The sequence below is a fragment of the Lampetra planeri genome, chromosome 37 (assembly GCF_965212315.1).
Source record: "Lampetra planeri chromosome 37, kcLamPlan1.2.h2, whole genome shotgun sequence".
In the NCBI taxonomy this organism is placed as follows: Eukaryota; Metazoa; Chordata; class Hyperoartia; order Petromyzontiformes; family Petromyzontidae; genus Lampetra; species Lampetra planeri.
This window is the reverse complement of record NC_136143.1, coordinates 1,963,657-1,971,233: the sequence shown is the minus strand read 5'-3', so window position 1 is coordinate 1,971,233 and position 7,577 is coordinate 1,963,657.

Sequence of the window (7,577 nt, the reverse complement as noted above, 5' to 3'; positions counted from 1 at the left end):
GCCCCACTCAACGAGAGACAGTGAGAGTAGCGAGTCCCCTCTCGCAGGGGTAGCGGGAACGTCAACCATCGGCGCATTCGCGGCCGCGACCAACTCACTCTCGGGTACAGCACCTAGCGGTTTACCGCGCGCCGACCCCATCAAGCACCCACACTCGGGACGAGGCGACAACCCGACAGCTCTATTTGATGGACCCAAAAGCACGCCTTGTCCCGCAGTCTCCCCACCCAATGGCTTCCGCAACCGGAGGGGCATCGACATCTGCGAACCCGGGGGCACGTGCACCGTCTGTGTCGCTAGCGCTTGGATCGTAGCGCACGCCGTCCGTATTTCAGTAAGGTTAGATAAAAATGAAATACGGCGACCCGATGGCAGCTCAATACAACGTTGATCCACGAGAATTTGAATGGGCATCTTAGCCAAAAAATCTGTGCCCAACAGACAAGGAACCGCTAGGGAAGAGGAGACGAAAACAGGTCCCGCCAATTTAATATCCCCTATGCAAATGGTCGCCCGAATCTGACCGATTATACCCAACGAGCCCCCATTTGCCGCGTAAAATGGCACGTCCACCGGAAGCAGAGGTCGACATTGGACAGGGAGAATGTTATAAATGAGGTCGGAAATTATAGTCGCCGACACTCCTGTGTCCACCAACACCCTGACCTCGACCCGTCTATGAATCCCGTAACGACCGACGAACCGGCCGACGCAGCCACTATTCTGTGGCCCAACTCGGACCATTCAATGTCCCCCCAGCCCCGTACGAACCCCCCTCTCCCAACCGAATCCCCGACCCCCAATCGCACATCCTCCGCCGCAAAGCGACGGCCCATGTGTGTCGTGTATATAGGCCGAGCATGTGAAGTGCCGCGACTTGCCGGGTCTAGTTGGGACGACTTGGGGCCTTGGTCGTCGTCCAGCCGAGGTCCCGTAGCGCGCTGATGTGGAGCGCGGCACCCGGACGCCACGTGGCCCCGGAGGCCGCAGTTGTAGCACGTGATGAGGACGTCGGAGGTCTCGGTTGCTCCAGCTTGCGGGTTGATCGCAGAGGCGAACGACCCCCCGACCTCCAATCCCCCGGTCGTGCTGCGGCGAACGCCTCCTCCCGTGGGCGGACGACTTGGGGCTCGGTGACCACCGGGCCCGGAGCTGAGACCGTGGCAGCAGTGCAGACGACCCCCTGTTTACGCTTCAGGACCTCGTGCGCCTGGATACTTGTTGCAACAAGCAAAGAACATATGTCGACTTCGTCGGCCGTGTTGATGGGGACCCCCAAGTCCTGCGCCAACTTCAGCAGTTGCTCCAAGACCATAGCATCCTGCCCCTCCTCGTCCATACGAGGGAACGCGGCGTCGGCGAGAGCCAACAACGCCGTGCGGTAGGCGAGCGCGGTCTCCGTGTCCGCCTTCCGTCGCTCGTAAAACAGATGGCGACAGGCCGAAGGAGGTCCATAGACTTTGGCCATGAGGCCCAGTGCAGCCTTGAGCGTGGAGCGGTCCGATCTCGGTGCGGACCTGAAGGCCGCGAGCGCATCGTCGTCCAACAAGGCAGGCAGTGCCCGCAGCGCCGTAGCGTCGGACCAGGCCGACATCTCTTGATGCGCCAGAAATCTACGTTGGAATGCGCCCCATCCCCCGCCTTCCGCCTTGAAGGCTGTCAACGTGGCTCTCCCCCGCCGCACCTTAGTTGACCAATCACCACGCGCTGCCACACGATCCCTTCGCTGTCAGCGCGCGTCACCCACACACAGCCAATCACCACCTCATAACCCATGACCCCGCGCTGACCTATGATCCCTCACTGTCAGCGCGCATCACCAACACACACAGCCAATCACCACGCGCTGCCACACGATCCTTACCGCCAGCGCGTATCACCACTTGCACCACAGGCGGGGCACGCTGCAAGGAGGCGAGGCCGGAGAGACGGTTATCGCTCCCGTACACACGGCGGAGGGCGCACAGGGTGAGGTCCAGCTGACCGACCATGACCTGGGGCTGACCTTGGACGATTGGAGACGGCTACAGCTGGAGGAAGCCCCACTGCAAACGCTACGCACCTCAGCAGAGGCAGGGGGGGAGGAGTACATCGTATGGGAGGACCTCCTCATGCGATGGGACCCGACAGGGCGCCGGCGATGCCTGGTGGTTCCGGAGTCGCTGCGTCAACAATTGGTTATGGACGTACACGGCCGCCAGCTGCTGCACCTGGCGGGGCGGAAGACACTGTACACATTACAGGGTCGGTACTTTTGGCCAGGTATAACCGCTGACGTGCATCGATGGGTCGCTACCTGCGTCGAATGTGCGCGGCGAAAGCCGCCACCCCGGGTAAGCCGGGCGCCCCTACAGCCCATCACGGTGACCAGGGTCAACGAATTGGTTGCGTTGGACATCCTGGGACCACTGCCGGTCACGCCACTGGGAAATAAATACCTGTTGGTCGGAGTCGAGTACTGCACGAGGTGGCCGATGGCGTGGGCCCTCCCGGACCAAACGGCACACACCATCACCGATGCCTTCGTGGGAGGCTATGTCCTGGATAAGGGGGCACCGGAGCGGTTGTTCACGGATCAGGGCAGGAATTTCTCCTCACAGCTATTGAAGGACGTCTGCTCTATCCTGGGCACTAAAAAGGTCCGAACATCTCCGTATCATCCCCAGACCGATGGGATGGTGGAGCGGCTTAACCGCACCATAGCGGCCATGCTGTCCCAAGTGGTGGATGAAAACCATTCCGACTGGGACCTCCACATTCCATCGGTCTTAGCGGCGTACAGGGTGGCCCCGCATGCGGCGACGGGGTTTTCACCGTTTTTCCTGATGTACGGACGGGATCCCGTTCCGCCTATTGAGGTGCAGCTGACGGACATTCCCGCAAGAGCTGACGCATGGCCGAAGGCACTAAAGACCTCCCTCATTTATTTGAGAGAGGCCCGCCCAGCAGCCGAGGCCGCATCGGCCACGAGCCAAGAGAGTAATTTACGGATACGGGAGAGTACAGTGACAGCCAAGCCCTTTAAAGTCGGGGACCAGGCATGGCTACACTGTCCTCAGGTGCCGGTTGGCCTCTCACCAAAGCTGCACCGACCCTGGAAAGGGCCGGTCGAGGTCATTAAAGCACTCCGACCGCAGTGCGTCCAGGTCCGACTGGGTAAGCGACGATGGTTTGTACACCCCACCCGCCTTAAGCCATACATCTCTCCACCGTCATCTTCACCAACATCACCACCAACATCACTGCCAACATCATCATCATCCCTACCCAGGCCAAGTTCGCCGACCACCACGCGCCGACCGGCAGGGGGTTCGGTGCCCTGTGTTCCCTTGTCACCTACAGCACCCCATGTGAGGCCTGACGGAGCGGCGGCACGAGCGGGGGCTGGAGAGACAGCGGCGCCAGGCAAGGCGACACCGGCACCACCGAACCAGGGACCGCGACGAGAGGGCCTTCGAAGGAGGGGGCCGTCACGGTCATCTGCTGCCTGTGGATGTCCGGGCTGTTACGGGACGCTGGCTGGAGACCCGGGCAGGCCGCGCAATTGATTTTGTTGTGTTATATTGCATTGTATGGTTGTGGGGGGGTTAAGGGCTGTCGTCACTGTCAGTGGTGGGAGGCATGGGGAGACTTAAATGGTTCATGGGGGAGGCAGAACCGAGGACGGTTATTTTTTCTCCGGGGGGGGGGGGTGATGTAGGGGTGTCAGGGGAAGGATTCCCAACAATAGGTGGGTTAGTGGGAGGGGTGATCGAGGAGATATAAGGAGAGAACAGGCGGGAAGCGGGGGCCTTTGGCGGGAACGATATTGGGACGGCTGGGGACAGGTGTGGATGGAAGAAAAGGATTAAAGGACGAAACCCCTGCAATCTTGTGTCGGCTCTCCTTTATACAGTGATAGTACAGTACAATAATATGGGACGCCCGACGACTTCGCCAATCAGAGATCTGCCCATATATAGGACAACAAACATAGACGTGCTGTGGCTCAGCCGTGTCTCGGGGGGCCTACGGCGTGGTGGAGCAACGTTGAGCAGCGTCACTGGACTCGCAAGCCACGGCCCAACGGCTCCACTCCACCTCCCGGCGCAGCAGTTGAGAGACTCCGCTGTCCACGCAGCAGCCGCAGCAGAATCCATGGAGAGGTCACCACAGCAGGGCGCGTGTGGTGGGGTCACGTGTGGGTGCTTCTGCCTCTTCTAAGATGCCTGGCCAGCATGGAAGAGTAGGCCAAATACCCCCCAGAGCGGACTCGAGAGCGCCTACTCGGTGAGGCACTTCCACAAGCAGTGACGCAAGCGAGCAATTGCAGGTATGCGCCTTCACCTAGTTACAAAGCAATGCTTTGATGTTATACACTGTACAGGATTTACACGTGTATTTTTTGGGGGACTTTTGTGCCATGTATTTTACATTAAACCGTGTTCGCAGTTTGTAGTCGTAGTTTACACCGATTGAGAATTGTAATTGGTGCACAGAGTGTAATCGTGGTGGGTGTGGCGAGCGGTTAGAGCTACGCTGCGCTACGAACCCGGCGACCCAAGTTCGATTCCCGCTCACAGCTAACACCAGTGACGAACATCATGTGAACTGGGCCTCCCCTAGGTTGACTCAGCCTTAAGTGAGTATCTGGTGTAGTGTGTAAACATCGCCACTGGGGAGACTAAGGCGGTCAGGCGTGAGGCCGGCCACCCACCCCCTTGTGTACTGTGCTGGCCTTCAGAGGCGCTGCTCGCTATTAGCACTTGCCCCAAAAGTCTGTAAAGGATATACGGGGGATCTTTGTGTTTACACAAAGCGTGCGTCTTCAGGTAGGGGGGAGGGCGTGAATGGAAGCCTGGCTTCATGAACAAAACCGATGCTGTTATAACAATGAAGGTGCTGTGATTTGACGAACATTAAACCTGGGATCTTTGGAGATGTCACTGCCACTGTTAAATTGATGGTTAATCGAGAGCTTTATATCAGTCCACAGCTGCATGAAGGCCTCCACTCACCGTGTCGTTCCTAGAGTTTGTATGACCATACTTCACCACCCTGGTGAGTATGGGTTGGTAACGAGGGAGGGACCGGCCCGGACCGGTTCGGAGATCTCACCTCGCCACTTGGTTGGCCGAGGGTGGGAATTGAACTCGGGTGACCCAGGTTCATGGTGTTTTGCGCTAACCACTGCGCCACGACTCCAACTTACAAATGCGTAAAATAACAAAGACATCTCAAGTTGGTGTACGGATTGAGCGGTGGTGCAGACCACCAAAGACAAAGCCCCCCCCACCCCCCGTATAACCTTAACAGACTGTTGGGGAAAGTGCTGTTAGCGAGTACCTATGAAGGCCGGAACGGCGCACAGGGAGTGGGTGGCCAACATTATCCCCCCGGCCGCCTTTGTTTCCCTCGTGGCGATGTTTACACGCCGCACCTGATACTCATTTGAGGCTGAGTCTACCTCGGGAAGGCCCAGGACCGGTTCAGAATCGAACTCGGGCGCTTCACTACCGCTCCCCACGCTGACTGTCATCACTTTTGTCAATGACGACAAAAGCCAATCACAACAGGCCGATAAAGCCGTACGTTACAAACGACAGACACTGAGGTGTGTAAAAAGCACACGGGCGCTTTGTATCAGAAGTTCCTAAAGAAGTGCATTGCGGGCACGAATTGTTCACGTGTCTGCGTGTCGCTTCAAGCTGACGATAAAAATGATTGAACCGTGAAATGGTAGAAACGCATCTACATTCATAGTGTGGGGCGGGGATGGGACACACACAAGAGCAGCAAACAGATTGGGTTTGGGACTTAATTCCCACCAAAGCCACGTTTTACATGTTTTGTAAAACTCTAAATCCCAAAGGATGAAAGCTACGTTAACACATCGGGACAGCCCCAAGAGTCGCGGGTGGAACGTGCCAAGACGCCGTGTGTGGCTGGCTGCCTTTGCTGTTTTGATTTCCGTTCACAAGCCCAGCAATAGCGCTGCATGAATCCATAACTCGAGCGTCGCATATTGTGGTGGGCGTAATTATCAATGGATATTGACTCGCTGCAATAATCATACACGCGGTAGATTGCATGTGTACGTTGTGCCATAATCAGATGTAAATAATGCAAATTAAATCGCAATGCATTTAGAGTCATCGTCATCACCCGTGTATTTCGTGGTCGCATATTTCTTTTAATAGAACGTCACAGTCAGAGACGATTGTGTTTATCTAATTGACCACTGTCATTTGCAGTGTCATTTTTCAAATTCGGAAATTTGTACCGATGAGGCTGACACACAATGGCCTACTGCTGGTCGAATAACATCACGGGAGATCGTCAACGTCCACCGTTGAAGCTGACGGCACACAGCACAGTAGATATGTTTTTCATTAATGCACCCGAGATATATTAACCAGGGCGGCCGTTAGAGTCGTACCGCGAACTTCTGCAGCAAGCGGCGAAACGTGCCCGTGCTGAGTCACGTGCCGTGGTGGGCCACTCGGCCCACCACGTGGTACAACGGTTCCTGCGTGCAGAGACATCGCTCAGCAACAAGCAGCAGATTATTCACCGCACACTTAAGGCTCAATGGAATGTTGCGTGTACTTTACGTCTATTATATACCTGCCTAGTGTTTATTTTAGCATGAATGTATGAACTGACCATCAGCCGTTATCTTTAGGACTTCATTTTGTGTGGTTTTATGGCTATTCATTAGTGGCGGTGTTTGCCAGGTTCGCGGCTTTGTCGCAGTTGGGCTCCAGCGGCCGCCCTGGTTAATACTACGGCGATGTGTAATAACCATAACAACACCACGCGCTGCCTGCTTCGGAGTGGACGTTAAAGATCCCGTGACGTCGACGTCATTCGCAAGGATAGGCCATTGTGTGCCGGTGTCTGAGTCCAGAGAATTTCACCAATTTCACAAATTTATACCGCAAATTACTCAGCGACTCCCCCCCCCCCACTCCTACTGGCAGACTGATGCCTGCAGATCACTCGTGCAAATGAGACTCCCAGCATGGGCTCTTGAGTTCTCATCCTAGTTACAACAATCGCACAATTTGAACTTGGGGTTCATGCCGCAGTGGCGAGATGTTAACTCCCTCGCCCCTGACGCCTGTATGATTTGGAGTTTGGATGTCTCACTCTCTCCCCGTGTCCGCGTGGATTTTTCTCCGGGTCCTCTGGGTTTTCCCTCCACTTTTACAAACATTCGTTTCGTATTTGGCTGCTGCTATGGCTTTCCACGTGATAAGCCACTTGGTTAAGCTAACATTTGTGGCCAGGTCGCTTCTGAAAGAGAGCCATATAGCACAGTGCGCCTTAGGGGCTGTCCATAAATGACGTCACGCACCTAGGGGGGGTGGTCAGACATTTGTGACGATGTGTGACGAGGGGCGGGGGGTGAGAAATGTGACGTCACATAAAAATGGGCAACTTTAAATGAATATAGACAACACGTTCTACTTAATTAAATAGACTTTTTAATCAATACTTTCTCCTGCAACATCAGAGTGCAGCGCCACATTGAATACGCACTACAATGACAATAGTTTAAAGCGATTTGAAGCATGTCTTATTTTTAAAATGGA